The sequence below is a fragment of the Phocoena sinus genome, chromosome 15 (assembly GCF_008692025.1).
Source record: "Phocoena sinus isolate mPhoSin1 chromosome 15, mPhoSin1.pri, whole genome shotgun sequence".
Lineage (NCBI taxonomy): Eukaryota > Metazoa > Chordata > Mammalia > Artiodactyla > Phocoenidae > Phocoena > Phocoena sinus.
This window is the reverse complement of record NC_045777.1, coordinates 87,122,204-87,137,371: the sequence shown is the minus strand read 5'-3', so window position 1 is coordinate 87,137,371 and position 15,168 is coordinate 87,122,204. Positions and strand designations below refer to the sequence as shown.

General features: G+C 56.9%; 1 protein-coding gene across 2 annotated transcripts in view; it reads left to right on the top strand.

Annotated features, from left to right (window-relative positions):
- ELFN1 (extracellular leucine rich repeat and fibronectin type III domain containing 1) overlaps positions 1–15,168 on the top strand; it is a 68,568-nt gene that overhangs the window by 30,225 nt on the left and 23,175 nt on the right. Inside the window, exon 1 of one of the 2 annotated variants that reach the window (XM_032606193.1) lies at positions 6,927–6,944. The exons of the other annotated variant lie outside the window; for it this stretch is intronic. The gene's annotated coding sequence lies outside the window, so the exon portion shown is untranslated. Of the gene's footprint in view, positions 1–6,926; positions 6,945–15,168 lie in introns of those variants that run through there. 2 annotated transcript variants of the gene reach the window in all.

Below are 15,168 nucleotides of genomic sequence, written 5' to 3'. Positions count from 1 at the left end.
ATAGATAGAAGATGGCTGTCTTCTAACATTTGTGGCTTGTGTTTTTATTCTTTTTATGTTATATTTTAAGAACAGGAATTCTTCATTTTCGTGGAATAAAGTTTTATCAGTATATTCTTGTATGGGTGCATAGGAAGAAAACCTTCCCTTCCTCCAGGTCATCAATGTATTTTTCTGTTATCTCCTTAAATATGTAGTTCTTCTTTTCCCACTGAGGTCTGTAATCAACCAGGAATTGATTTTTTGTGTGGTGTGAGGTAGGGGTTTGATTTCTTTTTCCTCCCAGATAAATGTCTAATTTATTGACAACCCTTTCCTTTCCCCGTTGATTTCCTGTGTCTTCTTTGTCATGTCAAGGGCTGGTTCCTAGTCCAGTGTCTGAGCTTTTTTCTGTTTTGATCCATGGGTTCATTTGTCTGATCTTGTATCGCGAGCACACTATTTCAGTTTCTGTGGTTGTATGATAGATTGTCTGATTGAGTAAACCCCCCACTCAACCTTGTTCTTATTTAGGACCGTTCTTGGCCCTTCGCTCTTCCATCTAAATTTTAGAATCAGCTTGTCAAGTTCCACAGAAAGAAAAAAATCTGCCAGGGTTTTGATTGTGATTGCATTGAATCTATGGATCAATTTGCAGTGCTGAATTTTAATAAATGTCCATTTGCTACTTACTACAGATGTATAGAAGTCCAGTTTACATTTGTATATGGATTTTATATCCAGCAGTCTAAGCTCTGTCATCCATTGCTGTATTTATACATTCTTTGGGATGTTTTTAAGTAATGCCTATGAATAACTCGAGTTGTTTCCTCCTTTCTGAGTCATATCATTTTTATTTCTTTTTCTTGCCTTATTGCAACGGTGGAGCCCACTAATGCAGTTTGGAACGGAAGCGGTAGTAGCAGGCATCCGTGTGCTGTCCTTGATCTTAAAGGGAAAGTTTTAGTTTCACCATTAAGCATCTTGTCTGCTGTAAGCTATGCACACTTCAAGAGCTTTTTTATCTGTATTACCAAATGACTTTCCAAAAGAATTGTGCCAGTTTCACCATTACCTCAGCAGCACTAGCTATTTTATCTTTAGGTGTTGTCTCGTTTGTTTTGTTTTGTTTTTGTGGTAGTGGTTGTTTTTAGATCATTGTTTATTTGATGAGCCTATATGGTGTCTCAATGTAATTTAAAAATTTTGCATTTCCCTAATTATGCAAGAGGTTGAACATTGTCTCATATATTTGTTAACCAACTGTGTTTCTTCCTTTGTGTCTGTTTCTCTACCCATTTTTTTATACATTGTTAGTGTTTCCCTAATCAATTTGAATTCTTTACATAATGAAGTTATCATTTCTCTGTCACATGTGCTATGAATAGTTTTCCCTGTATGTTGTGCATGTTTTAAAATGTTATTTTTTATGTTCTTTTCCCGTATTTTAAAAAATTATTTTATTTATTTTTGGCTGCGTTGGGTCTTTGTTGCTGCGTGCAGGCTTTCTCTAGTTGCGGAGAGCAGGGGCTAATCTTCATTGAGGTATGCGCGCTTCTCATTGCGGTGGCTTCTCTTGTTGCAGAACACAGGCTCTAGGTGCGTGGGCTTCAGCAGTTGTGGCACATGGGCTTAGTTGCTCCGCGGCATGTGGGATCTTCCCGGACCTGGGCTCGAACCCGTGTCCCCTGCATTGGCAGACGGATTCTTAACCACTGCACCACTAGGGAAGTCCTCCTTTATTTTTATATGGTCAGATCTGTCTCTCTTTTCTTGTACAATTTATTCTGTTTCTCCAGAGCTTGGAAGCCTTCTCCCTCCTAAGGACTGCTAAGTATTGAATTCTGTTTTCATCTAGCTTTTTTCCTATAGTGTAATATTTCATATTTAACTGTTTACTCCATCTGGAATTTGTGGGGCAGTGGGATGTGAAGTGAGGAGTTAATTCTGCACGCAGTTTAAGGGGAAGGGGCCTCATTTGCACTTCCAAGCCTGGATTCCCTTCGTCTGGGCGAAGTGGGAAGAGATTAAAGGGAGGAGGGGAGGTGGCACTGTCTACAGCCGGCCTGAGAGCTGTAATTAACCCGTCCCTCGCTGCCTCTGCCAGACTTTAAGTCAAAAGCAAAGAGTTGTCAGGCCAGCTGAGGAGTATCCTGGGTGATCCTGGGCCAGTCTCTTCATGCATCTGGGACTCAGTTTCCTTGTCTGCAGAATGGTGGCACAAGTGACACCTGTCCTGTTGGTGCTGTCACTGGGAGCATGTCCTGCAAGAAAGCAAGGGGTCAGGCAGACCCGGCACAGGTCCTGGCTCATCTGTGGGATGTCACTTCTCTGAGCCTCAGTTTCTCTATCTGGAAACCAGGGATGATACGACTGCAGTTCCCACCTCGTGGGGCCGGGGAACACTGCACGGCTGTCTCTCTGCTGTCATGATTGCTCTTCAGGGGAAGGGGCAGTGGCTCTGGGGTTGATTTTTGTGGTCTTTGGGAAGGGCCCTGGCCCAGCTGTGGGGGGCAGGGAGGCGGGAGGGAAGAGCAGTGGGACGGCCTGTGGGACCGCCTTCCTCCCAAGCCCTGATGGGTCGGGGGACATGCCCCTTCCCCTCCTCAGCTCCCCAGACTGAGCTGCAGGGGCCAGGCATGCAGAGCACATTGCCTTGCTTCCTGACCCAGACAGAAGGACCAGCATTGGCCCCGGGGACTCTGCCGGACACACGCGCGTGTGCACGCGCGCACGCGCACACACACGTACGCGGTGCTGGCTGGCAGGGTTCAGCTCTCCCTGCCGGCCTGTCTGAGCTGTTCCCACACCTGTCTCCTCTCGTGCCCCTTGTCCTCCCTGCAGGCCTGCCAGGGGCTGGGCTTCCTACAGTCTCCCGAGGTGCTGCCAGGGCCCCCAGCCTCCCGTTCTCTTTCCCGGGCTTTTTGTCCCTTGGAAAGAGGCACAGGAGAGGCGGGGCAGGAACGGAGGGGCAGCAGGGCCCACTCTGCGCTGCGTAAACCCGAACCCTAACCGTAGCCCACCCGCTCCCTCCATGTGTGGCCCCCAGCCTGGAACGACCCCCACCCCCCAGAAGGGCCCCGTCTGGAGCCTTGAGGTAGGGGCAGGAGGGGTCTGCCATTCTCTGTCCAGCCACCCTGCGCAGAGGAGGGAGGCGGGGTCCGGAGGGATGGAGCCCTGCCGAGGTCCCCCGGGGGCAGGAGGGAGCTGAGAACCCGGCTCGGCTCGGGGCACCCCGGGAAGGCACCACCTCCTGCAGCGGCTGCGGAGGGGCCTGGGCAGGCCGGCTCAGCTCCCTTTCCCCCCGGCCCCGTTCCCCTTGGCCCACGATGCCGCCTGAGTTGGGGGCTCCCCCCACCGTGCCCCCTCCGTAGGGTCAGCGCCAGGATGGCAGCCCTCCCCAGCCCCCGGTGCACACCAGAAGCCCGGCAGGCGCCGTGGAGCGCAGGGGCCTGGGGGGCGGCGTCCCCACTGCTGAGGCCCATGGGGCTCCGGGGCAGGAGCGGGTGGTCGTTGGTGCTGGGGCTGAAGGAAGAGGGGGAGGGCCTGAGGGGTCACGTGTGGCGGGGCGTGAGGAGCCGCCCGGGGGCTGGACGAGGAGCCCGGCCGGCCTGAGGTTGGCAGGTCGGGGGGCTGGCTGCGCCCCTACAGGTCCCCAAAGCGGCCAGCGGCACCCCGCGTCCCAGGTGAGGGGCCTGGCTCCTGACAGGTGGGGCGGGCCCGGGGACAGGGCGGGCGCCTCCCGCCCCCCGGAGCCCCCTCGCCCCGGTCTCGTCGGGGGGATGTGGCGTGGAGAAGGGGGGGCACGGGTGCAGCTGCGGGGAGGCCGGGCTGCTGGCATCAGCAGGAGCCCCTCCCCCCCTCGCTAAACAATCATTGCGCAAAATATGCAAATGGTATAATTACTGTTATTTGTTTTGCTGATAGAAGTGTTTGAAATGCAAATGCCAAGTTGGGGCCTTTCCTTTGTCCCACCCCCTCACCCAGACTGACGTCTGCCGGGGATGAGTCGCTCCTCCTGGAAGCGGGGGACTTGGGCCCCTCCCCCCCCCCGCCCCCCCCCCAGCTGCTGCCTCTGCCGCCCGAGGGGCACCCGGACGCGGCAGGGGTCCTGGGCCGCCACCCGATTGTGCGCACCGTGCACCTTAGAAGGGGGGCCTCGGCCGCCCCATCCCCCGCCGTGTGATCTGGGGCCTGTCCCTCGGCCTCCAGGAGCCCCAGTTTTCCTGTCTCTGTGATGGGACCACAGCCTCGGGGCCCGTGCTCTCTGCCCCCTTGACAACCCCATGGAGGGTTTGGGCCTCGCTTTCCCACCTGCAGAAGCCCTGCACAGGTGTCTTCTCAATAGAAGGGAGACTCGGAGTCCCCTGGGCGGTCTTTGGGGGCCGTGGTGAACCCCCAGCATCACTGTGTGTACACTTCGCTAGCGGGGGTCGTCACCTTCGACCCCTCCAACCCAGGTGGTCTCTTGGGCTTTCGGAGCCCTCAGGCCTGTGGGTTCAGACCAACCTGGGCAGTGGCCGGTGAGAGGTGGTCACCATCATCTCTGTTCTTCGGAGAGGTAGCCGAGGCTTGTCGAGGTCCCACCGGTCAGCGTGTCTCCATCAGGTGCCTGGTTCCCACCTGGCCCCCTCCCCCACCCCGTGTCTCCTGCTCGAGCCGCTCCACCCGCTCCACCCGCTCCACCCGAACCGCAGACCTCCTCGTCAGATCTGCTGCACGGGGCAGCTCCCGGGCCGAGGCTCGGATCTGTGACCGGCTTCACCTGAGCTCCTCCCACCACAGGTGCCGCGATTCCAGTATCTATGGGCTGTTCAGGCCCATAGAGTTCCAGGAGCAGCGCAGGCGCCGTCGGAAATCTGTGCAATCAGCCTGACCCCGGAAGGGGCGCAGCCCTGGAGAGGCCTCCCGCCGGGCCCCAGGTCCGTGGGAGCTAGTGGGCCTGAACGAGGGGTGACACCTGGGTGATGCTCTAGGCCGTTTGCGGAAAGACAAGGTATTATCAGAGGCAGGTGGGTGGGAGCGGGCCCTGGGCTCCTGTGGCCTCTCTGGTCGGCCTGCACGGTGGCTGCAAGGCGAGATGCCGGGGCTGGGTTAAAGCCAAGTGCGGTGAGTGTGTGTGCGTGTGTGTGCACACACGAGTGGTTTTGGGGTCTGCAAGCGATGCTGACGGAGAGGGAAAGCTCAGGTAGTGTGAGACCGCAGGACCCACGCGCAGACCAGGGACCGCGGATCTCCCCGTGCGGTGGCCTGGCTTCTGCTCACACGCGTGGGAGCATGGGGGCCGCTGGTCCGCCTCGGACAGCTTTGCTAGGATGTCTGAGGGTAGCCGGAAACCCGGGCCCTGGCCCTGCCCGGTGCTGGCCGAGACGGCAGGGTGCCTGGGGTTCCCGAGCTGTTTCCTCGTCTGTAATGCGGGACTCCTTTCGAAGCTGGACTGGGAATACAGTGGACACTCAGTAAGCGTAGGTTCCTGCTTCTCCTCTGGAGCTTCGTGGGGCGAGGCAGCCCCTCTGCTGGCTCTGGGCAGCTGGGAGGCCGAGCTGGGGCTGTCGGGGTCACCGGGACCCAGGAGAGGAGAGCAGAGGGCACTCTGGGCGGGCAGCCAGGGTGGGCAAAGGCGTTGGGGGTGGGAAGGGATGTGGCCCTCTGGGTCCCTGGGCTGCGGTCTCAGCCTGGAATCCTCCGGGGGGGCCAGGCTTCAGGGAGCTTCTGAGCCCGTCGTCCTCTCTATTTTTATTCCAATTACCTTTTCCAAGGCAGGTTCAGCCTCATTAGCATATTCAAATACATTCATTATTATTTCAATTAGCTGTTAAGTAATTAACTCTAATTGATGAGCATTCCCCCCACTTCCCCACATATTTTTTTGGTTATTTACATCCGCTTCTAACCAACAATTTTAGGTAATTATGCGCCACTCTCTCATCTATTTGCACTCACAGGACAGGCTCCCTCTCCCTTTCAGCTCCCACCCCCAGCCCAGGAGCCTGGGGGGCTTCCGAGGTGGGGGATGGGAGGCGCAGGCAGACTGCGTGGGGATCCGGCTCCTGCCCAGGCCCTTGAGGGTCACTGCCGGGCCTCCAGGGGCTGAAGGTGTGCCGAGCGCCCCCATCCTACTCCCGGGATCCCCCTTGTCCCAAAGATGCCGTTTCCTCTGGGCACCCCCTCGCCCCAAACCAGGTGGTGCCACCCTCGAGTTGGCTGGAAACAGGCAGAGAGCGGTGGCATGGTGGCACCGGGCTTTGTCCAAACACGGCTCCTTACCGCATCTCCCCTGTGTGCCCCCGCAAGAGGACGCCCCCTCGTCCTCAGTTTCCCTACCTGCAGAGTGGGGCTCGAGTGATTGAAGAGTGAGGGTGAAATGAGGTGCGTGGAAGGTCCTCGGCACTGAGGACGCTCAGCGCAGGTTGGGGCTGAGCCAGGATGGATGATCGGTCACACCTGGTGGGCAGGTGATGGGGCTCGGGCTGTAAACTGAATTGCTGAGGTCACAAGCTCATTATGTCAGCCAGAGCCGGGCCGGGGGTCTAAGGTTTCTGTTCCTGGGGCTCCCTGCCCGACACCCGGGCCACCGCAGAGTGGAGTGGGCTGGAATCGCAGCAGTGACCACGGGCCCAGCCGGCCCGTACCGCGAAGTTCTGTTGGTCTCTTGCCTCTGTGTCAGCTCCTCACTTGCCCTCCGTTTTGTTATCCACACAGTGAGCACACACAGGGCAGAGACTCCCCCTGTGCTCGGGTAGATGGGATCTTCCGAAAGGCCCGTTCCCGTCTCAACCTCTCTCCCCTCTGTCTCCACACAGTGGAAGCTGCCTTGGTGACACTGTGTCCTGTACTTTGTCTGGACCCGTGCTCTCCCTCTGTGTCCTGAAACGAGGATGTGATGCCTACGACCCCCTTGGGGAGGAACACACCAGCCTGGTCTTCTCAGACAGGCCAGGTCATCGGTGGGCCCTGACCCGAAGGTAGGGGATGTCCTTGCTCATTGGCTGTCCTGGCAAAGGGGGCAGGGCCAGTTCATAACGACCTGGGAAGCAGGTGTGCTGGGTCATGGGTGCGGCCTGGAAGGGGTGGGGTGAAATTCGACTGTCCTGCAGAAAACAATCGGCCTTTAGGGTCTGGCTCCCATTCAGAGGTGCTGCCCATCCCACAGAGGAAACGGGTAAAGGCCGCAGGGGCTCCCTAAGACTCAACAAGAGGAACTGGGGGTTTTAGGGGACCCGAGAATGGTCTGAGTAGGTAGTGGCCGTGCTCAGGCCTGTCCAGTATCCTCCCCTGATGAGTCAGGGGATGCTCTGTGGGGTAAAAGAGATTTCGTCGTCCACCACTTTATGGGAATAGATGCAGCGTCACGTGTTGGAGCGTAAAGCTCCGTACCTGCAGCGCAGTATATGTTAATATTGACTCAGTGTATATTTGAAGACAGGCTTATATGGAAAAAATTATCTGAGATGCTGAATTGAATACCTAAGTGAATGATGGGGGTTGAAGCTGCCATCCCAGTGGCCAGGTGTTCAGTGACCAGCTGTGCTGCGTCTGCTGGGAGTCTCACCTCCAGCTGAAAGGTAGCTGGACAAGCTGTTTTCCTTCAGTGCGTTCAGAAATCACAGATATGCCCTCTTCTGTCGACTGTATCTTGGGTTTCTCCAGGCCACAAGTACTTCATGTGGTCCTGGGACTCTGATTCAGCAGTTTTCAAACGGCTCATAGGCGGGTGCTGTGAATGGGAGTTTCCTTGTCTGATAGAGCTGGGTTGTAATGTTTCAATGAACCAGCAGGAGGTGCTGTTGGTAAACGACACGGTACCTTGAAAAGTGGATTTTAGGTTTTGGGTGTTTGCCGTACGTAGACTGTTGCCTGCTGTATCCAGCTGTTAAAGAATCCTGTAAACTGGGTTTATTTAAAGTGATGGTGATCTTACGCTCTGCCCACTCTAACGGACTGTGAGAGGAGGCGTCTGGGGATTTGTGAAGCTTAGCACATGGCTCCTCAGCGTGGCTTTAGAGTGAGGCTTTGGGGAGGTGGTTCTGAAGAGGAATCGAGGACGGAGAGGAGCCCTCCGGCAGGAGCAGAGGCCGCAGGGGTCCTGGGCAGAGGGAGCGGCCGAGCAAAGCCCTGAGGGCGGGCAGGCTTGGCGTGGGGTGAGGGTCAGAGCGCAGGTGCGGGCGGCTGGAACTCGTGGGCCGGGCGGGGTGGAGCACTGGGCTGGGACCGGGTCACGGGGTTAAGCCGCCTGGTCACTGCTCCTTCCGTCATTCTCCAGACGGCCATCGAGTGCCTGCCATTTGCCAGACGCTGGGCATGGTGGGTGGAGACCCCTGTCCCTCCAGGAGCTTCCAGGTTTAGCAGGAGGGAAGGGTGTGAGGATGCACAGTTCATGCTGCACCATGGCCCCCCGTCTCTTTAGCTGATATCATCCAGGAAGTCGGGGTTGGGGGTGGGCTGGGCTCTGACCCCGACACTACCACCAACTCCGTGTGACAGAGACTGGCACCTGCCCCTCAGTGGGCCTTAGTTTCCCATATGAAATATGGTGGGATCCCCAAGAACCTTCTCCATGGATTTGTTGAGAAGATAGGGCAGTCTGGGGTGGGGGTCAGCTCTGGCCACACAGTAGCCTAAGACCCCCATGGGCGTCCAGACTGAACCACACAGCAGTGGAGCGTGACGCAGGGGTGGACAGGACACCCCGGAGGCCCAGGGCTGTGGTAGAGAGTGTACACTTAGGGCCTGGCTGGGTGGATTCGGGGGTGCTGACCTCAGGCCATTGGCATGGCCGTGAAGTTGCAGGACAGCCAGGGTTTGGCTGAGGCCCTGGCATCAGCTCAGTCCTTTCCTACCCTGTGCCTTTGCTCATGGTGGTACCTTTGCCTGGAATATCCTCTCTCCAAGGTCCGTCTGTCTTTGGAGTGAATTTGGTGTCGGACAGACCCTACTCTACTGAATTTTGGATGTACAATGCTGGAAAGGTCACTCACTACCTCTGACCTCCCATGTTTTAAAAAATGTATTGAACTATAGCTGATTTACAATGGTGTGTTAGTTTCTGCTGTATAGCAAAGTGACTCAGTTATATATATATATTCTTTTTCATGTTCTTTTCCATTATGGTTTATCACAGGATTTTGAATATAGTTCTCTGTGTTCTACAGTAGGACCTTGTTGTTTATCCATCCTATACGTACTAGTTTGCATCTGCTAATCCCAAACTTCCAATCCATCCCTCCCCCACCACCCTCCCCCTTGGCAACCTCGAGTTTGGCCTCTATGTCTGTGAGTCTGTTTCTGTTTCGTAGATAAGTTCATGGCGTACTTTATTTCATTTTATTTACTTATTAATTTTTGGCTGCACTGCGTGGCATGTGGGACCTTAGTTCCCCGGCCAGGGATCGAACCCGCGCCCCCTCCATCGGGAGCATGGAGTCTTAACCCTTGGACCGCCAGGGAAGTCCCTGTGTCGTATTTTAGATTCCACATGTGAGTGAGATCATAAGGTATTTGTCATTCTCTTTCTGGCTGACTTCGCTTATGACCTCACATTTTTTAAATCGGTAAAGTAGAGATAATAATCTCTCCCTTAAGGAGAGTGTTCAGTGGGATGTGTGAATCGCCTGGTGTACAGTAGGCGCTCAGCAAACAGTAAGGGGTATCACCCCTTGCCCCCCCCCAGCATGAAATGGGAGTGTCTCTGGCCCATCACGTTAGATAAATGTTAGTTCTTCCCTTCCTTCCGAGGTGCCCGCTCTCCCCAGCCCGCGTCAAGTTCGGGCTCACCCGAGCTAGTCCGGGACCCCCACGGCCGGGGGGCACCCCCCTCCTGCCCTGGCCCTGGAGCCCTCGTACTGGCCCCAGGCTGCGTGTTCCGCGGGCAGCCTCCTGAGCCTGGCGGGTGGCAGACGCTGAGTGAATGTTTGTGGGATGAATGGATGGGACGTTTCCCAGCCCCGCCCCACCTGAGAAGGCAGGTGGCAAAGCAGTGGTGGCGCTCCTGCGGGGTCTGGCGGGGGAGCCCACGCCTCTAGGTCTTCTCCAGGCACCTGGGGGTTGGGCTGTTGTTCCTGAGATCCCTTCCAGGTAGAACACTTTGTCATTCAGCGACTTGAACTTTCTTGGTCTATTCCTGCCTCCTTCCTCCTCCGTTTCCTGGTCCTAAGACCTCGTCCTTAGAAGTGTCTTTTATTGAAGCAATGACTAGAGTCTAGAAGGAACCTTCTGCGTGTTCTGGTGGCCCCAGGTGACCTGTCAGGGCCAGCTCTGTGCCGGCACTGTGCTGAGCACCAGGGACAGAGCCCAGCGAGCGGCCCTGGGCTGTGGGTGGTGGGTGAGAGGGAGATCTGGGAGCTGGCGGAGCTGGAACCCCAGCCCCCTCTCGGTAAGACCCCTCCCCTCCCTAGGCCTCGGTTTTCTTCTTTGAGAAAGGGGGTGACGCTTTCCCCAGCACAGCTGGCATGACCTAAGGGTGACTTGCCACCCAGCACCGTCGGGACCCGCCCCCTCCCCTCTTGCGCATCCCCGCCCCTCCCCCAGCCCTCCAGCTGTCATGGTTCCCCACCCCCTCCTCTCCAAGGAGCGGAGTTATTTATCTGCCGGATGGTGACAGGCAGCAGTGGCTAGAGTTAGAGCTGCTGTCCAGAGATCAGCTGGCGGCCGCAGAGCAAACAGCCCGAGCTAATTAGCAAAAGGTCACGCCTGCTCCTGGAGGCCCCGCTTTTGAAGTCGGGGCCTCACACAGACAGGCTGGCAGGAGCTGAGACTTTGAGTTAGTGGCTTGGTTACCAGGACGGCTTCAAACCCCTGCTCACAGCTCATCACCTGATTGCCCAGCGCACAACTCTGAGCTCCACCTTTTCGAGATTCCCGACGCCAGGGGTCCAGCCGTCCACTCCCTGCCCCAGGCCGGACAAACAACGGAGATCAGCCCCCAGCCTTCAGCCTACCCGGAGCTCAGGAGCAGACAGTCCCCAGCAGCCGAAGTGCAGGGCTGGGCAGTAGCCACCCATGTTACCCTCTCCTCCACGCCCCCCCCCCCCCCCGCCACACACACACACACACACACACACACACACACACACACACACACTCCCTCTGACTGTGTTCTTACTGTTTTTCTCTAAGTAAATTTACTTTTTAAAAACTTAAATACATTTATTTAAAAGGGAACTTTTATGGCACTACTACAAATAGAAAACAAGCCTCCTTTTCCATAAATAGAATTCATAATCATAAAAATAAATTCAGTGGAAACAAAGCAATGTTATTAAATTCTAGTTGGATGCCGCGGCCCCGAGGAAGCTCAGAGCCCAAGGCCTGCTATCGCTTTATTAAAAAGGGAAAACAGCAAGTGTGCACAGGTGTTCAAGACTTCACTGGCCCTGATCTGAGACTTTCTTTTGATGTCATCAGCAGCACTGAAAAGAATTAAATTAAGAGTAACTGTCTAATGAAATTATTCAGCATTATTTTATGCTGTGTCAGCTAGGGATTGAATTTGGCCGAACAAGACAGAAGAAACCTGACACTTGCGTGGTTGAACCCCATGTAGCAATTCATTTTTCTCGCGTAAAGAGTGCAGCAGTGGGGGTGGTACACAGTCTAAGGAAGTTATCAGCAATTCAGTTTCCTTGTAGCTGCCCCCTTGGCCAGTCTTAGCATTTGTCCTCGTGGCCTCCAGATGGCTGCTGTGCCTCCAGCCATCGTATCTGCATCTCAGGTGGGAAAAGCAGAGGAGGTGAAGGGAAGGGAGTATACTGGCCGAGTCTGTTCCTTGTTATCAGGATAACAACCTGAGCCTGTTCTCTTGCCCACTGTGGTCCACTGCTGCCTCATGGTTGGTTCTCACTAAATGGTCCCTCTAGCTGTCGCATACTTACTTGGTGCCCACTGTTTTCCAGGCGGTAGACCCCTGCCCTGTGTTCACGAGGCCACGTGCTGGCCTTCGTGAGATGAGTCGTGGCCCCGCCTCGGGGCATTCTTCCCCACTCCACCCCACACCTGGCTCCTGCTGTCTGTCCACGGTGGGCTCAGCTCAAGGGTGGCTCTGCCTCAGTCGCATTTCTCCTCCCCGCGGACCCACGCTGCCCTAGCCACCTGTGGGGGTGTCCAGTCAGCCTGTACAGAGCTGCCCTGGATGGGGGAGCGTCTCTCCCCTCTCCCGCAGCCCTCTTGGGCCCTGGGTCCCTGTGCTCCCCCTTGGGCCTCCGGCAAAGCCCCTCCTTGGCCTTTGTGTCCCTCCAGCCAGCTGGTGGGCCAGGCACGCGGGGCCACGTTTCTGCTCCTAGACCTTAATTTGCCTTTTCATTTCCTCATAGAACGTGCACCCTGTGGTTCCTGAAGTGAATTCGCAGGAGGAGGGTCGAGCCTCGGGGCACCTCCTGTTCTGGGCTGTCTCTGGCTGGGCAGGCCCTGGAGACCCCTTCTCCTTTGGGCCAGGGCTCCTGGGTTGGGCCTGGGGCCCCGTGCACCCATCTCTGCTATGGGTTTTTCCTTCAGCCTGAGCTTCTCGCCCCCTCCCTCGTAGACCTGACTTCTGACCTGTCTCCTTGGCACCACTGCCAGGGACCCAGTCTAGGTCCCAGATTTCATTATGGGTCCCGGTGCTGGCCAGCTGTGCAATCAGGGGCAAGTCACTTAACCTCTCTGTTCTTCGTCCATACGATGGGGGTGTGGCAGCTGCTGGTGGGGTCCTTTGATGAAGCGAATGAGAGGCACCGAGGAGTAGCCCACCTCTGCCTCCTTCCCTGCCTTCCCCCCTTCCCACCTCCTGCTTCGTGGATGTCCACAGCCTGCACACGTGTGCATATGTGTCCCCATGATCCCAGGGGGGCCCCAGGCTCCGCCCTGCCCTCCCCCTCCTCTGCGTGCTCAGCCCCAGTGACTCACAGCCAGGGCTGCAGCCAGAGTGGGTCGGGGCGTGCGGGGAGCGGGAGGGACCAGCGAGGGGAGGCCGCTGCCCAGGCCGGGGTGATGACAGCTGTGGGGGTGATGGGAGGGGGGAATGGGGTGAAGAGCAGGGTTTGGAGCAGGCCAGAGAGGGCGGCAGGCACGGGGCATGGGAGCCGGAAGGGGAACCAGCAGACAGTTGTTTCTTCGTCGTGGTGATTTGATATGGACGTGACCCAGAGCTCTAGAGAAGCTTCTCTGCCAGGATGTTCAGGAGGGAGGGAAGGGTGGAGGGAGGGAGGATGCATTTACTGAGTGCCGCTGTGCAGGCCCTCTCCATGCCAGAGCTCACTCCCCACAGTGGCCCTGAGTGACAGGCGTCACTGCTGTGACCGCCCCCAGGAAATGGAGGTGGAGAAGGGTTGAGGGTCCTGCCCCCCGCCGCGCCCAGGGCTCCCACCCTCGCTGCTCTCTGCGTGGACAGCAAGGGTGCCTGGAGCCCGCAGGGGCTCCCTGCGTGTCCTGGCCCCGGACCCATGAATGCCTCTGGCCTGGTCGCTTGCAGTTCGGCCCTGAGATGCTGAGCGCATATGGCCGGCTGCAGTTCCAGGCTGACCCGCCAACACTGAGGCTCCTGGGGAGGGTGGGCAGAGGTGGGCGCTGTGCTTGGTCTGTGCAGCTGGAGGGCCAGGCCTGGCTGGGGATGGGGCTCCCGTGGGCCTTGAGCCCTCCAGACAGGATGTGTGAGTGCGCAGAGCTCAGAGAAGCAGACCGGACAGAGCCGGCTTCCTGGAGGGAAGGATGGGCAGGACTTGGGGTGGGTGGCGAAGAGGAGGCCTTTCCAGATGTGAGAAAGGGTGTTTGCATAGCACTTGGCATGCACACAGCGTAGGAAGTGGCCCGGGCCTGGGCTGTGGTGGGAGGGTGGAGAGAGGTAAGATGGAGAGTGGGGGGGACAAGCTTGCAGGGTGTGCAGTGGGGCTGCCAACTCTGCCTCTCCTTTGTTCCTGGCCCTCGGAGCATCTCCAGATCCCATCGAGCTCTCTCCCTAGTAATCTGTCCCCCGAGTGAGAAGGCCCTCATCTCTATTAGTGAGCCGTTAAAGTTCTCCAAAAATACGATACTTCAAATGAGATAGAACTTGGATATTTCTTGTTCACAAAGCAGCCCAGAAGTCTGTGGCCCAGGGCTGGTAGGGCAGCTCTGTCACTATAACCTGTGGCTTCTGTGTCTGGGACCAAAGTGGCTGCTGCATTTCCCACCATCACATCTGCATCCTAACTGGGCAGGGTGCATGCATGCCCATTCCTTTCAAGGGAGTGATTCAGCGGTGGTGCCCTTCAACCTCCACTCACATCCCGTTGGCTGGAACTGGGTCATAGGCCCTGCCTATCTGCAAGGGATGCTGGGAACCACAGTCTTTATGTGGGTCCCAGTAGTAAAGGAAGAGGAGGATAGAAACTGGTGACCAACAAGAGAGCTCGGTCACGCATTCTTCTTGGACGTCCTGTGGCCTCAGGACTTGTGGGGAGAAGAAGCAGGTGCAGGGCATCCTTGGCCGGCCTGGCTGGTGAATGGGGGATGGGGCTGGCGTGTGACTTGTCCACTCCCAGAGCCTCACTGGTCTGGGCAGGAAGCTTGCCGTTACTGAAAGTTATGGAGCAAGAGGAAATCATTAGTACATTTTGAACGGAAAGGTCCTCCAGCAAGAGGGTGACTCTCTAATTTAGCACCCAAACCAGAAACACTTTTGGGAGTAAAAAGAGGCAGTATTAATAATTACACTGACAGGGCAAACTGTGGTCACCCTACCTAGGGACAGATCATCTTGTCCGTTTCCTCTTTATGGACAGTGAAGCCCCCAGGCCCTGTGTTAGTGACACATGGTCTCAGCCATGCCCTCATTCCTCCTTCTTAGCACGTCTGTCAGCCTCTCTGAGCCTGGGCTTCTGCGGTGCTGAAGGTGGGATGTCCCAGAGACAGGAGCTTGGGTTCCCCGTTTAGGCCTCTACGGAGCATCTAGGGCCAGCCCAGAGCTGTCCATGGTCCTGAGTACCTGCACAGAGTCAGGGCGCTGAATGCTGCCCCGCCCCTGCCGCTTCTCCACACCCCAGGGCCACCCTCCCCACCAACAGGGCCAGGTCTGGGTCAGGCAGCCCCGACCCCCCCAGACCCCTCCCCCTCCTTCATCCTTGAGAGTCTGGTCTGCACACACCCATCCGTGAACATACACATCGCTCAGAGATGGCTCCCTTCCCCGCACCCCGTCAGCCCCTCTGTCCATCCTCAGCTCACGGCGTGGGCGCCTGG